Consider the following 21,698-nt stretch of genomic DNA (forward strand, 5'->3'; position numbering starts at 1 on the left):
TAATCGACTGAGCCACCCAGGTGCCCTGTAATTATTTTAAAGTAGAGCTCACAGATAGATTTGCTAGAACAGGAAGAGAGAAGTCAAGGCTGACTCTAAGCAGGTGGAATGGGGTTGCCACTTGCTGAAATGGGGAAGACTGGATGAAGGGAAGGTTGAAGGAGAATAATCAAGAGTTTAGTTTGAAATATATTAAATTCAAGATGCTTTAGCATTTCTAAGTAGGGAGATGTTGAGTTCGGAGCAGAGATTGGATGTAACTTGGGGAGAAACCCATGAAACTGACCTTAATCACTTTAGAGAGTGGATGTAGGCAAAGTAGAGAGCCAAGATTGAGCCCTGGGGCACACCATCAATGAAAGATTGGAAAGACAAGGGACGGCTTCTGCAAAAGCACAGGACCTGGCACGTGGTAAGTGCCCAGGGTAGGGTAGCTAGCTGCTATGGACTGACTTGTGTTCCCCTAAAATTCATATGTTAAAGTCCTAACCCACAATGTGACTATGTTTGGAGAAATAGGGTTTTTAGGAGGAAATTAAAGTTAAATGGGGTGATAAAAGCAGGGTCCTGATCTAATAGGGTTGGTGACCTTATAAGAAGAAGAACAGAAATATCTCTCTCTCTCTCCTCTTCGGCCACGTGAGGACTCATGACATGTAACCAAGCCAGGAAGAGGGTTCTCACGGGGAATGACATGATTGGCTGGCGCCTTGATCTTGGATTATCAGTCTCCAGAACTATGAGAAAACGCATTTCCGTTGTTTAAGCCACCCAGCCTATGGTATTGTGTTAGGGCAGCCCGAGCTGGCCAAGATGCTAGCTGTGGAAGTTTGACAAAAGGCAGGGGTGACATAGGCTAGAAAGAACTAAGAAAGCCAGAAAGACATGATTTGTTCCTAACTTTCTGACTGACCCATGTTCATCCACGTTCCTCTCTGGGCCTCAGTTTCCTCCTTTGGGAATTAAGGGCTGCTTTCAGTTCTAGCACTCTATAAACTATGTTTAAGGAATGGAATTGTTAGAAAACACGCGTCATTGGATTCATGTAGATTTAAAATTTTTTTAAATGTTTATTTTTGAGAGAGAGAGAGAGTGAGTAGGGAAGGGGCAGAGAGAAAAGGAGACACAGAATCTGAAGCAGGCTCCAGGCTCTGAACTGTCAGCACAGAGCCAGATGCGGGACCCGAACTCATGAACCGCGAGATCCTGACCTGAGCCAAAGTCGGACGCTTAACTGACTGAGGCACTCAGGCGTCCTGGCTTCATGTGGATTTAAAAAAATTTTTTTTAATGTTACTTTTTATTGTAGTAAAGTATACATAACATAAAATTTATCATTCTAACTCCTATCCCTGTCCAGGACTTCTTCACCTTTCCAACCAAAACTCTGTATGTGTTAAACACTCACTTCCCTCCCCTCCCACAGCCCCTGTCTACTGTCCGTCTGACAACCAGCAGTCTACTGTCCGTCTCTGTGAAGTTGACTCCTCTAGGACCTTGTAGAAGTGGAATCCTGCAGTATTTGTGCTTCTGTGTCTGGCTTATTTCACTTAGCCTAATGTCTTCATTTCGTCCATGTTGTATTGTGTGTCAGCATTTCATTCCTTTTTAAGGCTAAGTAATATCAGTCATGTGGATTTGAAGTCCCAGGACCTGTGTCCAAATTCTAATTTTTCTACTCATGAGCTCATGTGACCTTGAGTGTGCCCTCGGCTTCTCATTTCCTCATCCTTAAATAGTGAAAAATAGTACCTACCTCACAGACGTGTTGGGTGGAGAATTTTATATAATGGATGTAAAACCTCTTTAAAAAGATTGTGATGTGGTGGCTATTTTTAGCTAGAAAGAGGCCACTAGGTTGGCTGCCAGGGGTTGATGCTTTTCTCTTGGCCACCCTAATGACATCTTTCCAAGCAGTTCCTTGGCCCAGCTGCACAGCTGATCCAATTCACTTCTCAAGCGGTCAAATAAATGACTTGGTTGTTTTCCTGTCAGCCTCTAGATGTGTCACATCAGCACAGCAGGAGATAAGAAGTCTCTGTCTCTGACCCAGACGCTTTGGACCTGGGTGCCTCCCTTGTATGCCAGGGAAAGTACAACCCTGAGGGCTGGAGAAAACCCTCTTCCCTTTGGCTTTTTTTTTTTTTTTTTTTTGCGACATTCTAAAGTAACATCAGGCTCCCTGTTTCTGGGCCTGGCTCCGGGAGGTCAATCTACCAGACCATGGGAGGTGAATTAGTGGGAAGTGACATGTGGCAGCATGGCTTGGGAGTCCAGGGCCTGAGGGCCAGGCTGGATGCACTTTGTGACAGGGAGCGACACACTTCCTCAATTAGGGTGGTCACCCTCCTCTGTGTGATGAGGGGTGGGATTTGATGGCCCCCAAGGTCATATCTGGCTCTGGCCTTCTGTGAATCATGAGTTATTTAGGAATGCTGTTCCACTTTTTGTCAATGACTCTTGACCTTTCCTTCACCCCCACTCTTCATGTACTCTGCTTGTCCCCAAGAGCTGCTCATTTCAGGTTCAGATTTAAACTCCATCCTTACCCTTAGCACTGAGCCTGCTGCTTCCCTGCTCCCCTTCATTTCGACTCCTTTCTGGCCCAGTTTTCTGCTGTCTAGAGAAGCTGGCTTTAGAAACCTCTGCTTTTCTAATGCACGTTGAAAGATTAATGGCAGATTGTGGCTTCAATTCTCATTTCATTGGCACTTTGGGAGAAGAGCAATACTTCAACCTCAGAAGGATGGCCCTCTCACAGTACAGTCTAGACTCAGAGTGGGGAGATAGGCTCAAAAAGTAGACAGGGGGCCACATTATGTAGGCTTCCAAAGAGAAGCTAAGAGGTTTGGACTCTATCCAATGGCTGCAGGGGAGCCACTGAGGGTTGTTGAGCTGTATCTGAGCGGTATCTTCTGGAGATCATTCAGGCAGCTCTCTGAAGACTAGATTAAAGTGGAAGAAAGCAGAGGCGGGCAGGAGAGTGAATCCAGCATCTGGGTGAGAGAGGCCAAGAAGAGTGGCAGTGGAGATGGAAAGGAAGAGCCTGGTCTGAGAGGTTACACAAGAATTGACTGGACTTGGCCTCAATGGATGTGGGGATGAGAGAGAGAGGAGTTGAGAATGATACTGAAAAGTGTCTAGACTAAAAGGCTGAGACACAGTTTGTGATAAACAGGAAAACACCTGCCCTGCCATTCTCCTTCAGCTCACCATGCTGCAGCCATGGCCACATCTGCTCCTGCCTCAGGGCTTTTGCACTTGGGGACCTCTGTGCCCAATTTTAGCTTAAATGTCACCTCTTTCAAGAGGCTTCCTTGATTGCCCATTCTAAAGCCGTCTCCATGCCCTCTCATTCCCCACCTTGTGTCTTCATTCCCCTCACTCTTTATCTCCAGCTGATGTGAAGTCATTCATCTATGTGTTTCCTTCCACTACAATTTAAGTTCCACATGCATAGGGGTCTTACTTGTCTTGCACATGGGTGTATCCCTGGCACCTAGAATAGGGCTTGGCTCTTAGCAAGTACTTAGTGATTATAAGAATTTAATGAACTGGAAGGGAGGAAGGGAGGAAGAATGGAAGGGAGGGAGGGAAAGAGGGTGGGAAGGAAGAAAGGGAAGAAGGGAGGGAGGAAGTAGGGAAGGAAGGAAGGAGAAAGACTAGAGTCAGATGTGGCAGGTTATTTCCAAAGATGGCTACAACAAAATCTCCCATCTTACAGGCCTTTTATGATGAGACTTGTTGCTCCTCTCAGCAGGTGGAGTCTGTTTCCTCTCTTTTGAACCTGGGCTGACCCCATGCTGGCTTTGACCTGTAGAATGCTCCTGATGTGGCACTGCATAGCTTCGGAGCCTTGGCTTTAAGAACCTTTGTGGCTTCCATTTTCACCTTCTCATACTGCTTCTTCTCAATAGTGCCATGAGACCACTGTGCCCGAGAAAGTCCCCTGTGGAGGGAAAGGGAGCACTCCAGTCAACAGCTCCAGCTGAGTCCAGCTCTCAGCAGATCTGCTGGCTGAATGTGGCTGTGGGAGTAATCCCATGCAAGAAGAGCCCTCCAGCCATGCCACAGAGTTGTAGAAGCAATACATCATTTTCAACCACTAATTTTCTTTCTCCACGCTGAGCTTTGTGTTTAGGAACTGGAGGACATCCGGATGGAGATGCAACAGCAGGAATTGAATATATATAGTATATGTATGTATATATACACACACATATATACATATATGTATACATATGTGTATATGTGTATAGTTTATGTATTGATATATACACATGCATTTCTGCAGAAGCTGGTTTGATGACCTGTGAACTATATATCTATGAGCCTCTAAGTGAGTAAGAAAATAACTTCTTTGTTTTTTGACTGGACTGTAAAGAAAATTGTAACAATGGTGTGCTTTCGTACTCCCACTCTGAATGATGGTGAACGAGGGCAGGTATAGCCAGATAAAGGAAAGGTTTCTTACCATGTATGGTTTGAGAAGTATTCGCTCTGGACCCTGCCCGCCGGAAGCTTCTGTCCCGCTGTATTCTACATCCTGAAGCCATTCTTCTGCCCTACTGTCACTCCTTCAGCCAAGAGTTAAGACAGTAAATGCAGAAGCAGCAATTTTAGGCCACCCTAGCATCAATAAACATGCATCTGGTGCTTTTCTTACCTTATAAAGCAATCTCCCATCATCATCTCATTTAATCTCATAGTAATTCTGTGGCACAGGTTCTGATTTTTTCAAAATGGGGAAACAGAGGATCAAACTGAGTCATATAGTGCATAGGCAGCAGAGTGAGGAGGAATCCAGCAGACTCCATACTCCTGGGTCAGTACCATCACCCTCAGCCCAGTGGAACATTCTATGAGCTTCTTGGAAACTACCTAACAAAGAGAACAACCTTGGTCTTGAAAGCCATTCATTGTCTGTCACAGGAGACAGGGAGATATCATCTTTGGGCAAGGTCTTCACCCATCTCGTAATTTAAGTAAAACTTTCATGCTAATGTTAGTGTTAGTCCTGGCTCCTGGGAAAGGAAAGGAAGTGCTTTCACACTGTATAGACAACCTTGGCTTCAATCACATCATTTGCTCCATTTTTTTTTTCTCCTGCAAAATATGAAAAAGCAGAAGTACAGGCTTCTCTGTTTCTCTTTAAAGGAAGAAGATAATAGTTGTTTTGCACATTTTAATTTAACATCTTTAAAAAGATTGAGAGTTGATTTTTTTAATTGCAGGATTTATTTTGGATAAAAATTAATGTAGGATGAACTAAGAATACTTTTTTTTTTTTTTTTGGAGTATTGGGAGACAAGGAGAAGGCTCTGGAGATTTGTTTGCAAACCTTTGTGGTGTCCTTTGTGGTGTCCTTTGTGGTGTCCCTGAGACCACTCCCTGAAAGTGGGGTGGGGGGTATCTTCTAACCAGACTTCCTATCTCAACAATTTTTTATCACAGAAGAAAGGCCACATGTGACTACTCTCCTTTCCCTTGTTAGTGTCCCATTAATTTCTTGGCTAATGCAAGCTGCTTCTCACTACTGCCTTCCCCACCCCTCTCCACTGTGCCCCTGGATCACTGCTTCATGCTGAGCCACTCCTCACTCACCTTGCTTATTGCTGAGATCTGGATTGCCCTATGTGGACTTCCCCACTGGAAGCTATTCATTCTTCCACTTTCCATGCACCATGGTGCTGGGAAAGGAGTTGACATTTTCTTGGATCTCCTCTTATGTTTACAGACATTACACTTTCACCCTAGTTAAAAATTGCAATGTGTTTTGAGTTTTATTCTATCCGGCTATATGATCCACTGTCTTTTCTATATTACTGTCATCTACTAGCCTTCCAGGCACTGTGGTTGGTTTATTGAAGGCTTTGGCACCTGATTCATGACCTTTCTCTCCATCTCAACTCCTGCCATCATCATCCTAGGACATTTCAATGACAAGAATTGGACCATCCACCATCCTAGTCTCATAACTCTGGTACTCCTTCTTTCTGGAGACCATTACCTTGCCTCAATTTCAGTCACATACTCAACCCCCAGAAGAGTTTCCTTTTTGAAGTCTTCATGTCCCTTCTGGTAGCCTCATGCCTTTGTCAGACCCTTAATTTTCTCTCCATCAGTTGGCCCTCTCCCAACTTTTATTCTTTTATTTTCCTTTTTGGGGTCCATGGTTGATTACCCTTTCCTTCTCTGCAACTCTCTGAACACTTACCACTCTCCTTGAGTTCCATACATAACCCTGCAAACCACACTCTACATTCCTAGCAGAATGTCATGTCTCATACTGCACTGACGAAATTGATCCTTCTAGTCTTGATCCATCTCTCTCAACGTTCAGCAGCTTCCCATCCATTGCTTCTTTTTCTCTCTACCTCAGAGGATTGCATCCTTGATGCCACTTTCTCTCCCTGCACCTTGCTGTGCAGTCATCAACTCTCTATGAAACCTTTTCCCTTCTATGAAATCCTTTCCCTCGGGATATAAAAATGGTCACATTTTTCCTATCCAAACAAACAAACAAACAAACAAACAAACAAACCATAATTGCTTCTACCCCATGTTTACCTCTAACTCAGTAACATCTTATTCAGCTATCTCAAAAGAGTTGCCTATACTCACTACCTCCAGTTTCCCATCTTCCATTCACTCCCCATCCTGTTTCAGTCTGGCTTCTTGCCCCTGTCATTCCACTGAAACAGCTGTTCACTAAACTTAACACTAACTCTCAAATTGCTAAATCCAGTATGTGTCTTTCCAGTCTTTATCCTACTGAGAACTACTTTCCAATATTTAATATTGTTAATCATTCTTTTGCTTCTTGAGACTCTGGATTTCCTTGCATCCAGAGTATGCATCCTTCCAGTTTTCATAGTGGCTGAAAATTCTGTCTCTGGTTCTTCAGGGCTCCTCTTCCTCTTACATATTGGAAATTGTGGAATTGTCCACTGTCTCACACCCTCCCTAAATGATCTCTTTCATGCTTATGACTTCTATTAACACCTGTAAGTTCACTAACCCCTAAGTATTCTTTTTCATTCATACCTTCCCTGAGTCAGGAATTCAACTATCTTCTCGATAGCTCTAGGTGACCTGTCATACCTAGCATGCCCCCAAACCAGCTCCTTCTCCTAAATTCTACAATTCACTCATCCTTGCCTAGGCACCTGGTTAAAACTTGGAAAACACCCTTAACATCTCTTTCTCCTTTGTCAGCCGCATCATACCAGTGGGCATATCCTGCCAAATTAAAACTTCCCCTTTTGCTGTCTCCTGGATTGGTGCAATGGCCTTCATGCAAGGCTCCCTGCTTCCATCTTGTTCCCTTCTGGTCTATTCTCATGCCATAGTCAGCACCATCTAATGAAATATGAATCTGACCAGGCAAGCCCGCCCATGCTTAAAGCATTAAAATAAGCAGGATGTCCAGGGGAATGTCAATGTCCGAGCTCTTCCCATACGAAGGCTTTCTTGATCGAACATCCACAGATGTCTTCAGCTCCACTGATCAACCCTCCCTCCATGATCCTTTTTGCCTCAGTAGCAGTTCACTACTCAGAGTCCATACCTGACACCATCCCAACCAGGCAGGCCTTTGCTTGTGTTCTTCCCTTGCCTGGAATTCCTCATTATTCTCGACCTCTCCTTTGCCTGGCTGAGCTGCATTTATTCTTTAAGACTCAGCTCACAAGTCCTTCCTGAGCCCTTGGCTAATACATGAGCCTTTCCTCAGAGCTTCCAGAACACCTTGTGCATACCTCCATCAAGTTGCTTTATACCACCTTCTATGTATATCCTTCCACTACAATGTAAGCTTCTTGAAGACTCTTTGAGCCTTCTGTCCCTTTTGCCCAATCCAGGGCCAGGTATCTAGAAGATGCTTGGAAAAAGCTTTGGGTGTGGAATTAAGAGCCAGGATTCAAATCCTTTCTTTTTCCATCCATTTTCCCTGTGACAGGTATAGGTCACTTTCCTTGTCTGAGCCATGCTTCCTTATCTACAATTATTCTATTTACCTTTCAAGAAAACATAAATATTCCTTGTAAACTGCAAAGTACTATGAAAATGTTTTATTACATAGGATATGCAGAAACACACAGAGGGGAAAAAAAGATCTATCACAACATTATGGATCCTGTACAAATTTTAATGAGACTTCATATTCATTCAAAAATCTGCATAAGCATTTTTATATCAGTATGGTGCTCTGTAAAGTGCAGCAAGGGGTCATGAGAGCTGCACTTGTGAAAATAATCAGCTGATGTTACTTAATAGCCGTGACAGGAGCACTAATCCAGTTTCCACATTAGAAGCACACGAATCTACAGAGAATCTTCAGGAATTTATGGCGGTTCATCTTCTTCGCTGGTGCCTTTGGACTGCCCCTTCTACCCAGCTCTTCCAGCGGGGACATTTTATATACCTCTCAGTTCTGTGTGAAAATCAGGCCATGGAGAGGGGAGAATTCAGATAAGATTTCACAAACCAACCCAATTTACCTTAAGTGAACACACGTCATTCATCTAATTCTTTCTCTTTTGCCTGGCAAGAAAGGAGGAAAAGCAGTTCTACTCTGAAGGGACAACTCCCAGTTCAGATAAGTGGAATTAGAAATAAATGAACAAGCAATGAATGGGAGTGACCTGCTTTAACGAGTCAAATCTTTATAGAAAATTGGAGCCAGAAAACTCCTAGTTCCAGGTTGTACAACAGAACACTCCAAGGAACTAAAAGCATGGTGCGAAAGGAGCACGCGCATTTCCTCTTCATGGGGAGGAGGGGGCAGTGCAAGTGCTCCCAGAACAGGAGCAGTTGTGGGGGGAGGGCAGAGGCCCACACCTGGGTTTTGGATGACCTTTGGCAGGTTATTTTATCTTTTTGGACCTGATGTCACATGGGGATTAATCATAAAACATGTCTCATAAAGTGGTTGAGAGAGAGAGAGAGAGAAAAAAAACACCCAGCCTATATTCAATAAATAGTGGATATCATTTTAATCAAAGTTAATTTGAAGAAAAGTGAAAATTTCGGGGAACTAAAAAAATTATTATAAAGATATGCTGGGGCAGATTATGCAGCTCTTGAATTCCAGTTTACAAAGTCCAGATTTTGTTTAGACAAGGGGGAGCCTCTGAAGGTTTTGAGCAGGAGTGTGACACAATGACAGATGTGCTTTTTGAAGTTGATCTGGAAGTGCTGTGTGGAGGGAGCTTAAAGGGAAATATCAGGAGGCAGAAGAGCCAGCTGGGAAGCTATCATTTGGTCCAGTGAGACCTGAGGATGTCTGACCTAGGGCAGTGGTAATGGGGTTGAAGAAGAGGGATGTTATTGGGATAGAACTGGCAAGAGGTTGTTAAAGATGGTTTCTGTGTGTTTTTACCTTTGTGGCTGGGAGGATGGTAGTGCTTATTATTTCTTCAAGGAAGAGACAACCGTCATTTGGGCATGATAAGTCTCTAACTAAGCATTCTGTCTGTGATCAAATTCTGGTATACTTCACTGGACTGTTGGTTCTTATATCAAAAGAATTTATGTCTAATTTTTTTTTAAATGCGATCAGTAAGAATGTAGGATTCACCAATAAGAAACACCCCCCACAGTAGACCTAGCTGGAATGCATCTCTTCTATTAAGTGACTCCTTAAGACTTCCCAGCCCACTGCAGTGCTACGCAGGTTAACCACATTTGTTTGCTGTTAGGAAGATGTTTGAATGCAGGCAAGATCCTGTGCCAACTCCTCTGACTCTTCTTCCTAGAGTGTTTGTGTTCTACTCCCCACCCAAACTGGCTGAAAACATGAGCAAATCCGATCCCAGTACAACCATGTTGAACACTCTATTCCTTCATTCTCCTTATCAAAGAACTCAGCCTGGCCGCAGAGGCACAGCCTCCCCAGGGAAAGCCATGCTGAGACCTAGTATCACATCCACCTTATCTATGTTGTACTATTCTGTCCTTCTTTAAACTCCTCATCTGTTGTCCTGATACCGAGGTGAGGCTTAATGGTCTGTAATCCCCAGGTTCCCAGGGATGCCTCTGAAAAAGATTGAGCCCCACATTAACAACTTCTCAGTTTTTGGCAACAGTGTCTTTTGTAACCCCATTTCTCTGGTGACCATTTCATACTTCACATCTATCCATACTCCAGACAAGGGGGTGAGGGTCCCACTGTCCTTGCAGGTCATATCCAGCCGGTCATATCCAGCTCCCAAGGGTATATATATATATACACACACACACACACACACACACACACACACACACACACATATATATATATATATATATATATATTATTTATTTATTTATTTATTTTTGAGAGAGAGAGAGAGCAAGCAGGGGAGGGGCAGAGAGAGAAGGAGTCACAAAACCTGAAGCAGGCTCCAGACTCTGAGCTGTCAGCACAGAGCCTGACATGGGGCTCAAACTCACAACCTGTGAGATCATGACCTGAGCTGAAGTCAGACATTTAACCGACTGAGGCACCCAGGCACCCCACCCAAATATATATTTTTTGAAAGAGACTTTGATGTATTAATTTATTTTAAAATGTGTATTTAGGTTTATTGTATGCAAATTATTGAATAGACAGCTCTGGGGGCCTCTTCAAGATGAAAGAGACATATAGTCTTTGTTTTCAAATGAGGTTGGAATCCAGTGGGGAGATTGACATATACACAAATGAGACCAGTGAGGCTGTGTAGGGGTGGGCTTGAGGAGGAGGAGGGTGGAAAGCTAAGCAGGAGTTAAATCTGTGTCTTCTTAGCTACACGACTGAACTTTTATATTGAGGATAGGGTACTTATAAAACCCTTTCTCTGCAGAATGGCTGATGGTAGGATCCAAGAAGGCTCTGGCGACAAGTGGAGGGCCCATCTCAGTGCCATCTCTGAGGCCTATTAAATGTAGAGTGTCCATTTTGGCCAGAAGTGGGGCCCAGAGTTGTGGTTGAAGGGGCCATTTTGTTTATGTGAAAACAGAAAATACATAAAAAGTAGCCAAAATACCATCTTTAATGATATATAAAGGATATCAAGACAGTGTGCTGCATAAGTAATTATGGTTTTGGTTTAAATCTAGAACTCAAGCAAGGCTTCTGCTAATTAGTTAATTAATTTTTTGCACTTTGATTGTTTTCAGACTAAGGACCTCATTAACACAGCCTCTAATGGAAGACACATTTTATGTAGCATTCCATGTGTGCAGAAATCATACAAATTTATTGCACATGTAGTTTATATTTTTCCATTTGATCCTCATACCAGCACTGTAAACAGCACTTGTCTAGTTCAAAAAAAAATTGTGGGACTTGCTTCAGTTTCTCCCTAACCAGAGAATAATTTTCTGGAAGTCAAGGAGCACCTTGTGTCTCCAAGGCCAGAAAAGAACTGAACTGGAGAGTCTGAGATAGAGCTGTGGCAAAACCTTACAAGTTTCCTCAGTTCTGTGCTTTTATTAAAGAACAGAGTAACAGCCAATGTTGGGTAACCTGGATCAGCTGGGACCACATCCAAAGGAACATCTTTAATGCTGGAGACATTGCTGGAACCCTAAGGTGCTGAGGGCAAGTTTCAGCAAGATCAGAAATTCAGGAATTGTTGGGTTAACACAAAAGGATAAAGACTTAAGTCCACAGGTCCAGGGCTAGTAGGGTCAATGGATTCATAGCTATGAGACCACACGTGTGTGCTCTTCTTTCAAAGGATGTCTTCAGCCTCACCTGCTTTTATCTTTAGATTTCTATTGCCTCTCTCATTGTCCTAATGGGCAAGGATTCAGGGACCTTATGGTGGCCTCAAGCAGTTAAAACATACCTCGATCTCTAAAGCAGAGACACACCTTTATCATTGTCCATGTCCTTAGTTAAGCCGCGGCTTGATCCTTTAGTGGGACTTGAGGTTCTGTGATAGGGACAATATCCACAGCAATCCTGGTATACTGTATTTCCAAGGTGGCAGTGTGGATTATAATAGAAACATTCTCTTGGGAAGAGTTTTTCTTCTCCAAGGCAGGGTCAGAAAATGTGGCCTCCTATTAATTAAATTTAAGGATGCTAATGTAACACTTAGGGGACACTCGTTTTTAAATCATAGAATGAGACAAAGCAGTGGTACATGAAGCCTGTGATAATCATGGAGTATGATTATCACTCTAATATTTTGGCTTAGGACCCAGGACCCAGGAGAACATAAATTCTGTCTTTGCTTAACCTCTTCTTTTCTTTACGTATTTACAAGTATATGCATTAACAAAGAACAAAGGCAAAGAAAGTTACATTCACATTTTATTGTCCACTGGAATTGAGACCCAGTCCAGCACAGAGAACTTTGGCAGGCTGGGATGGAGTTATGGAGAACTCAAAAGCTTTAGCCAAGGGTCAATTTAACATGCTCGTTAACACAAGGGCAAAAATACACAGAGAAAAAGAGACTCATCTAGGTGCCAAGTTGGCTTAAACTGCCCAGGCAGTAGCCTCAGGACTATTGTTGTTAAATTTATCAGTTTTTTATTTTATGTTTAATGCCTTTTGTGTCCTGAGTAAAAATTCTTTGTCAACTTCAAAGTCTCAAAGATTTCTCTTATGTTTTCCTCTAGGGGGTTTATAGTTTTAGTTTTCTGTTTTGTTCAATAGTCTATGTCAGGTTAATTTTTGTGTATGATGTGAGGTAAGGTTAAGTTCACCTTTTCCCATACAGATATCCAGTGATTCCTGCAACATTTATTGAAGACTTCCCTTTCCTCATTGAATAACTTTGTCACCTTTGTTGAAAATATATATGTGTGAATTCTCTAATCTGCTTTGTTGATCCATTTGTCTATCCTTATACCAATACCACACTGTCTTGATTACTATAATTTATACTAAGTCTTGAAGTCAGGTAAGTCCTCCAACTTTTTGCTCCTTTTTCAAAATTGTTTTGGATGTTCTCAATCATTTGCAATTCCATATATATTTTAGAATCAGTGTGTCAATTTCTACCAAAAAAGACTGCGGGGGTTTTGATAGGGATAACATTGAATCTATAAATAAATTTATATCTTAACAATATTGAGATTCAATCTATAAATAAATTTATATCTTAACAATATTGAGACTTGAAATTCATGAACATATGTATATCTCTTTCTTTTTTTATATCTTTCAATTTATTTAGTTATTCTCAATTTATCACAGCAACATTTTGTAGTTTACAGTGTACAGGTCTTGCATATATGTGTTAAACATATTCCTAAATGTTTCGTTTTTTATGTTACTGTAATTGGTACTGTTTCTTTGATTTCATTTTCTAATTTTTCACAGATAGTCTATGAAAATGTAATTTATTTTATATAATTACCTTGTAACCCGTGACTTTGCTAAATTCACCTATTAGTTCTTTTTTATGTAGATTTCTTAGGATTTTCTGCATATATAATTATGTTTTATTTCACATGACTTTTTTTTTAATTTTACATGCCATTTATTTATTTATTTATTTATTTTTTTTTTTTTAACGTTTATTTATTTTTGAGACAGAGAGAGACAGAGCATGAATGGGGGAGGAGCAGAGAGAGAGGGAGACACAGAATCGAAAGCAGGCTCCAGGCTCTGGGCCATCAGCCCAGAGCTGGACGCGGGGCTCAAACTCACGGACCATGAGATCGTGACCTGAGCTGAAGGCGGCCGCTTAACCGACTGAGCCACCCAGGCGCCCCTTTACATGCCTTTTAAAAACAGTGATACTGTCTGCTTGAAAAAGTGGCTCAATTCTTGTCTTGGGAACTGACCAATACAATCACTATTTCCTCATCTTTGGCAAAGTCATGGAAGACACTGTCCATCGATGATGCCATGTTGATTATACAGAAATCAGTAACCAGCAATCACTGGAAGACTTCCCTGACTGAGTAGGATAGGAAAGAGGTTGATAAATGCCTCTTGGTATTCCTTCTTAAGAAAGAGGTAGATGGAATGGGAGAAAAAAGGTCAGAGAAAACCAAGGAGTAAAGGATTTCAAAGGACCATGAGTTGGGCCAGTCATCCAATCAGGAAAGGACTGACTTTTTGGAGCAGCTGTCTGGGCTGTGGCAGAGTCTGCTAAGATATCCCACTCTTAACGAATCATTTGTGTGGGCAAATGTTATCAGTATCTCCAGGGATTCTAATATGCTCAACAGGACACTGCAGTCCTGGCATGGGTACTGGCATGGCTTTCCTCTGTGTTTCCTTGGGTCATTATTTGGAAGGTGACTTAGAAGAAATAAGGTTATCTGGGAAGTTAATGGCTGCCAAAGTCACATGTCTAAGAATGGAATTTGGATTTGGAGATCAAGGTGTTAGAAACTGAAATTATGAGCTCCTAGGTAAGACACTAATTTAAGTATCTAGAATTTAAGACACTGGAATTTTGAGAAAAACAAAAACTTTGGAGTTAGACAAACCAGGGTTCAAATCTCAGTTCTTCATTTTCCTCCAGACCCACTTTCCACCATTCTTCATCTTGTTTTGTGTGCTGAGGGCTGATCTAAGATGTGCTCTCTTGCATCCTGTTGGGTTTAGGCAATGGGAGGCATAGGCAGGTAATCAGAGGTGAGAAGGGAGGTCAGGATATTTATTTTCCCAGCTCCCTCTCAGTTGGGTTGCAGTTTGGCCATGGCTTCTCCTGACAGTTGGCCCTTTCCTACAGCTTTCTCTCCAGGTTCAAGTAACCACTGGCTTTTCTTGCCCCTTCATGCCCAAGGATAATAAAAGCTTTCTGCTGTTTCTATTAATGGGCCCCTTTATACCTCTTGCAGGTTTTCTGTAACTCTGAATACCTTACAGTGTCCCCTTCATTCAACTTTCTTCAGTCATCTCTTTTGAGGATGTCATCTGGACCCTGTTAGACCAGCCCATCTGCCTACTAGCTTTGGAATTTTGAGCAAGTTATTTCTGTAATTGAGTCTCAGTTTTTTAATCTATGAAGTGGAAATAAAGATATCCCTTGCAAATATAAGGGATAATAGATGTGAACAGCTCATAGTAACTACCCAATAAGTGGTACTTATCATCATCATTACTAGTAACTATTATCACATGAGGACTGGCAAGATCATAGTGTCCTCGGTGACTATTCAGAAAAAAATTGTAGAGCTGGTTGCTAGTTATCCAGAAGCATAAGACTGGGGCTGGGGGCAGGGAGAATCTCAGATAATGGAAAGTGAAAACTAGGCAAGGGGTTGGAAAGATTTACTAGTACTGTGAAATAGAATAATTTTGATATTTTCATATAAAGAAGGGAGATACAGCTTTAGAAGTCTCAGACACATGATGGGAGGATCCTAAATATGGTAATGGAGGTGTTCACTTTGTTAGGAAAAAGCAGGTATGGTAGTGCTACATATCACAAGACAAATCCTTGAACAGAAACACATTGATATATGAGTCAAATCTTGAGAAAGGCAAAAATATAAAAGAAGAGAAGTTATTATTGACATAAGGGCATCCTGAAGATCATCCAGCCAGATGGAAAAAATGAATCCCTGACTCATATTACAGGTCTGGTAAGGAAGCAAGGTGTCTACATATTGTATCTTGATTGTCCCCAGCTTGCTTCTATACCAGCACTTAATACCCACTGCTACTCTGGCTGGCTGGTCCTTTCCCTCCTTCATATCTCAGTTTCTTAGAGGAACCCACAACCAGTTTGGTGGAAACCTCTTTTAGTTCACTCACTGCTGCCTTCTTTCCAGGGCACACATGTCTTTTTGGATGGAGGAGTCGGAGTAGGTTCAAGCAAAAGCTCCCCATCATGGTTCTTGCAACATCTCTCCCCATAGACTCTCAGGCTTTGTCACTGAGTCTAACTAGTCATGCAGAACCGCTCATCTTTGGATGTAATTTATGTCCAAGGGATTCTGCAGGTCCTCTTGCAATTTACTTTCTGTTGAATGCCCCTACCTTATCATTTCCTCTCCTATGCCATATATATCTGAGTTCTTTTCCCAGGAGGCTTCCTAACTTCCCCCAAAATTCAAAGAATAAAGCTGGAAACCAGAAGGTGTCAGACCTAAGCAAATTTCAGATTCTGCACAGCTTCTAATAAATCCTTACTTGCCACACGATTTATTTTTTCCCAGCAGGTAGATGAAGTGATGAGATCGTCGCCTGTACTTAATTGTAATAGAAAGAAGAGGAAGCTAGAGAGAAAGAGCTTGCATGAGCCAAGGGGAAAAAAGAAACCCAGAGAAAAGATTGAGTTAGTTTGAAATTCTAGAATGGTAGGTGTCTCAACAGGGGTTGGGAAGGTCCCCATGTGGATATTCTGTCTATGAAATTGCATACAATTCTGATGACAAAAAAACAGAGGTGGTCTCTAAATAGAAGGAATCCTTTGGCTTCTTAGAGATCTCCATGTGAGCTCAGCTCTTCAAAGGACATTACTGGAAACCAAAGAATGAAAACAAAGAATGGTGAAGATTTGTGCAAATGACGTCAGAAAAGCAAGAGCTCAGGATAAATCCTGACTTGTGAACAATGTTCAGGACATAATAAAAGACACAGAATGCTATTTGGAGCAAGTTGAAGAGTGAACAAGGCAAAAGCAAATGTCTTGGGTAAATGCTTTCAAAGCCATTCCAAAACACTTGGCCTTCGTTTGTTCTGCCAAGGCGAATGACCTTATGAATGGAAAGGGTAGAACAATCAAGGGGGGCATAAAAAAGATCAGCAAAGTCCAGACTGGTGAAGAGACTGTGAGTGAGCACAAAGCTTCCAGCCTCCTGCCCAGGAACATTGTATTCTAGGGAACTGTGAGACCTTGCAAATGAGATTACTGGGCCACTTCTGGTTATCTCAGAGGAGCTGTGAAAAATGGGGGATGTGTCAGAAGACTGGAATCAGCTAAGAATAGTCATGATTTTCTAAAAGGGGAAAAAGTGGGTTATATACAAGGATTGTAAACTTAAACATTTTACGGAGACCAGAAAATAGCTAGAGTCAAGTAGGGCAGATAGAGACCCTAGTGAGCTGGAAAAGGAGGCTCCTTCTTAAAAGGGCAGCTGTTACTGAGCTCCAGCTCTGGTGGTAGCCATGCCCAGAATGGTTGGAGCTTCAACATTTTTAAGTTAAATTTTAAAATTTTCAACGTTAAAAAAAAATTAAAAAAAAAGGGGGGCGCCTGGGTGGCTCAGTCGGTTAAGCGGCCAACTTCGGCTCAGGTCATGATCTTACGGTCCATGAGTTCGAGCCCCGCGTCGGGCTCTGTGCTGACAGCTCAGAGCCTAGAGCCTGTTTCAGATTCTGTGTCCCCCTCTCTCTGACCCTCCCCCGTTCATGCTCTGTCTCTCTCTGTCTCAAAAATAAATAAACGTTAAAAAAAATTTTTTTTTAAAAATAAATAAAATTTTCAAATGGGGATCAAAATTTAAATGTTTTTTTTTTTTAAATATTATACAGGCTGAATTAAATAGGTTTGTAGATGGATAGGGCTAATAGGCCACCAGTATTTGACTTCTCCCCATAGATTTGCCATCTTGTAGCTCAAAAGCTAGGACAGTCTATTAAATGATCATCTGGTAAATATTTTAAAGGACTGATAATCCTTGGGAACTTCACGGGTTCACTAAGGACCAATACTGATATGCCACACTCTAACCTCTCTCAGTTCTTGGATTCTGTGGTAGACTTGGTGGTGTGATTTCAGCAAAATGATGACAAGGATAGCCATGTTCTCCTGGGGGACCAGATGGAGAAGTCCAAATGGAATATGAATACTTCTAGGTAGATTCTTAGCTGAACTGAAAAACCATGTTCAAAGTTGATGGATTAATAAACCAATATTGTCTAATAGGTTGGTAGATTAATAAACCAATATTGACCAATAGGAAAATCTCTATTCTCTTGTCTCTGATCAACTATACTTTTAGAGCCCAGAAATAAGCAAGAATTAGCTTATGGCTTGACTATTGCAGAGTGCAGTGAGAATATCAACTCCTTGATCTTGGTGTGCGTTTTGTAGCCGAGGGGTCAGCAAACTGACCCAGTTTGTATAACTAAAGTTTTATTGGAACATAGCCACACCCATTCTTCTACACTTTGTCTCTGATTGATTTTGATAGATAGAGACAGAGTTGAGTAATTGCAACAGAGACTGTATGGCCCGCAAATTCTAAAATATTTACTACCTGTCCCTTCACTAAACAACTTTGCCAACTTTCTGATGTGACTAAACATTATCCTAGTACTCTTAGTGACCTTATTAGACTGTTGACTAATATTAGATTTGTCAATAATGGTCAATAAAAGCCCAATATCTGTTTCATATGAACTGATATCAAGCGATGTCTTGAATCCTAGATGGAAACAATTGATTTAATGACTAAAACAGCAGAGCTCTAAATTTATTCCTGACAAAATTTCGCTTATTGTTTTATAATTCCTTGCCCAATGTCTTGATAATGCCTTTGGCTTTTTGTCCAATGCATCCCACTTTTGAGGTAGGCTGGGATGGGCTCTCATGGTGAGGTAGGATTCAGAGGCCTGGTCAGAAGTAGATCTAATTTGGGGGCAAGTTCAGCATGAAGACCCAGGAAAAGAGTTAAGGTCAAAGAAGCCATGCCCATCATTACCCTGATGGACAAAGGCAGAGCGAGAGGTTGGGGGTGAGTAAATGCAGAAACAGGACTAGAAGTGAGCTGAATGTAAGAGTAAAGCCAAGAGAGTTCTGGATTTTGTCTTTTAATGGGGAAAGGGTGTCTCTTCTTTGATGCCTACTACAAGAGTCATTAGATAAATTCAAGAGGGTGGGGCCCCATGATGGGATTAGTATCTTTATAAGAAGAGGAAAAAACTAGAGCTTACTCTCTTTGCCTTGTGAGGACACTGCAAGAAGGTGGTCATCTGCAAGCCAGGAAGAGGGATTTTACCAGGAAGGTAATCTTATGGCCCCTTAATCTTAGACTTCTCAGCTTCCAGAACTGTGGGAAATAAATCTGTTGCCCAAGCCCCCCAGTCTGTGGTACTTTGTTATAGCAGCCCGAGCTGACTAAGACAGATGTCATCAATTTTACCCTTTAAAAAAAATTCTGGCTAAAAACGCATAACATAAAATGTGTCATCTTAACCATTTTTAAGTGTATGGTACAGTAGCATTAAGTTCATTTACGTTGTTGTGCAACAGATCTCCAGATCTTTTCATCTTTCAAAACTGAAACTCTATACCCACTAAACAAGAACTCTCCATTTCCCCTCAATTTGACTTTTTAAAACAAAAAGTTATCAAAGCAGCTAAGGAGAAACACTACCAGATATTTAAAAGTGTACTTCAAAAGCAAAATAATAAAGAAAAGTAGATGCAATCTGGTATATTTTCACTGCTTGCTAATTAGTATCCTCTTTTCCACTTAATGTCTTCAAAGGGAAAAAAAATGTAATTCCTTCTCCCGTTTACCTCCTTGAGCATCGAGAGCTTTGAGGGCCAGGACCCAGGTTTTTGACTCTTGGTAGAAAAATCCTGGTTAGTGTTCTTCACAGCTTTGACTGGCCTGTGGAAGAAACCTTGAAGGAGGACATGCCTCCTCTCTGCTGGCATGCCCCAAAGGCTTATTTTTAAAAAACCAGTTCCCAGTGCTGCTTTACTTCTTGCTACTGAAGAAATTCCCTAGGGTTTTAGAATTCCTTCTCTCTAGAGTTCTCTTTTTTCATACTTCTTCCATACAGCTTGACCAAAGCCCAAAGAGATTATAACCACATGCGTTCCACTTTTGTTTTGGTATGAAACATGGTAATTTTCTCTACCCTGATGAGAAAGAGCTTTCCAGTGCCTAAAAATGCATTCTCCAGCTTACTTATTAAATAATTTCCCCCTAAATGCAACTGTCCTGCAAATGTTAGTGGCAAGTTTTTCTTTAAATACAGATCACTATTTGAAAGTGTCAGGAGTAATTCATCATTATACAACACAATTTTTTAAAAAATGGAAGTATCTTTACATTTTCTGAAAGTACACGATTGTTATAATACAAAGGTTAGAATGAAAATGAAAGCGCTCTTGTAGTCACACCCTAAGAGATTACCAATCATGTCTTAAAAAAGAAAACAACAAAATTTAAACAAAATTGCACAAGAGCTTTAACTTATCAGTTCAAAAGAGGCTGTCCTAATCACATCCGAGAGCTGACGCAGAGTGTGGCATCAACACTGAGGTTGTGTGGTCAAGGGTCAGGATTCCAGAGTCAGAGAGACCTGGGCTTGACCATGGTCACTACCAACATACTAGCTGTGTACCCTTGAGTAACTCACTTTATTTCTCGAAACCTCTGTTTTCTCATCTTCAGTGTAGGAATAGTAATCATCTTTAAAGTAGGGATAGCTACCCCTAGGCTTGGGAGATGATGTGACATAGAACATGTATAGTGCCTAGCATCAGTGCCTGGGACGTCGTAGGTCCTCAGTAACAGTAGTATTATAACTATTAGGTTTTTTAAAATTATCTTTAATGTGCTAAAATACACATGACAAAATTTTAACAGCTTAACAATTTTGTAAGTTACAGTTCAGTGGTATTAAGAACATTCACATTGTTGAATAACCATCCCCACCATCTACCACTATATTAATTATTAATATGGCTCTAATGCCCTGTCCTGGAAAAAAAAAAAAAGAGTGAATTTACCTCTCTCCTGTGTGAGGCTGTGTCAGAATAGACTCCTTCCTCGTCTCAAAATCTTTCAATCTGGTCATATGTTTGTGGCTAGATTTTGAAAACCCCTTCGTATGAAGTGTTCAAGGCATCAGACTGCTTCTAGTGTTATCTGGTGTTCATAGCTGTAGAGTTGGGGGCTCAACAGACCTGCACAGCTACTCTAGGGTAAAATTAATTCCCAGACGCCCTTGCTGACACTTTGCAGTGTCTTCCTCAGCAGACGTTTCTGCCGGCTGCCGGCCCGGGCTCTGCTAATGGAGGTTTATAAAGGCCTTCACGATTCCTATGGTAACCCAGGAGAAAGGCTGTTGCCATGGGGACTAGTCAAGCCTGTATAAACCTTCCATCTCTATCAGACAGATGAGAACGATATGAGAATGAATCTTTTACTAGTTCACCTTCTGAAATTGCTAACAATTATCTCTGTTTTTGGACAAGGGTTCATCATTTCTTTCAGGTGGAAACTCATTCATGTTTTCAGCTTTAAATAAATATTATTTCAAACCTTGCCTGATAATCTTGGTGTCAACCAAAATCACCCAGAGACTGAAATGGCTGGTGATGGAACCATTTTCAAATTTCTCCAGTGTTACCAGCCGCTAAATAACATTTATCACAAGCATGTGAACTTCGTTTTGTTTTGAAAGAAGCATAGGTTTCCTTGAAATGCATTAGCCCTAAGCACGTGCCTATTAAGGAGCCTTTACATTGTTTTACGTTAACTCAAGGAGAATCTGAGCTCTGTGCAGGAAGGGTCTATGTCCTATTTACCTCCATATCTCCAGCATCTAGTCCACTGCAATATTAGGGATTCAGTAAATGAATCAATCAGTGAATCAACACCCATATGTTGATGATGGCAGATAACAGTATTGGTGTCCAGATGTGTAATAAGTAGAAGTTACCTCTAAAACATTTATTCATTTATTCATTTATTAAAAGACAATTTTTTAATGCCTACCAGCTTCATTCCTTTAGTGATAGCGCAGTTCCTACTTTTAATTCATGGAGCCAGTCTTTAGGTAATAAAAC

General features: G+C 41.4%; 1 long non-coding RNA gene across 1 annotated transcript; it reads right to left on the bottom strand.

The window, feature by feature from the left end:
* Positions 1-1,088: 1,088 nt before the first annotated feature.
* On the bottom strand, positions 1,089-20,936 carry LOC128312160 (uncharacterized). The gene is made up of 3 exons (XR_008291076.1): positions 20,637-20,936; positions 3,723-3,949; positions 1,089-1,260 (listed from the first exon to the last, which is right to left on the bottom strand). It is a non-coding gene; the product is annotated as an uncharacterized LOC128312160 (long non-coding RNA).
* Between the last annotated feature and the right edge of the window lie 762 nt (positions 20,937-21,698).

The sequence above is a fragment of the Acinonyx jubatus genome, chromosome D4 (genome assembly GCF_027475565.1).
Source record: "Acinonyx jubatus isolate Ajub_Pintada_27869175 chromosome D4, VMU_Ajub_asm_v1.0, whole genome shotgun sequence".
Classification (NCBI taxonomy): domain Eukaryota; kingdom Metazoa; phylum Chordata; class Mammalia; order Carnivora; family Felidae; genus Acinonyx; species Acinonyx jubatus.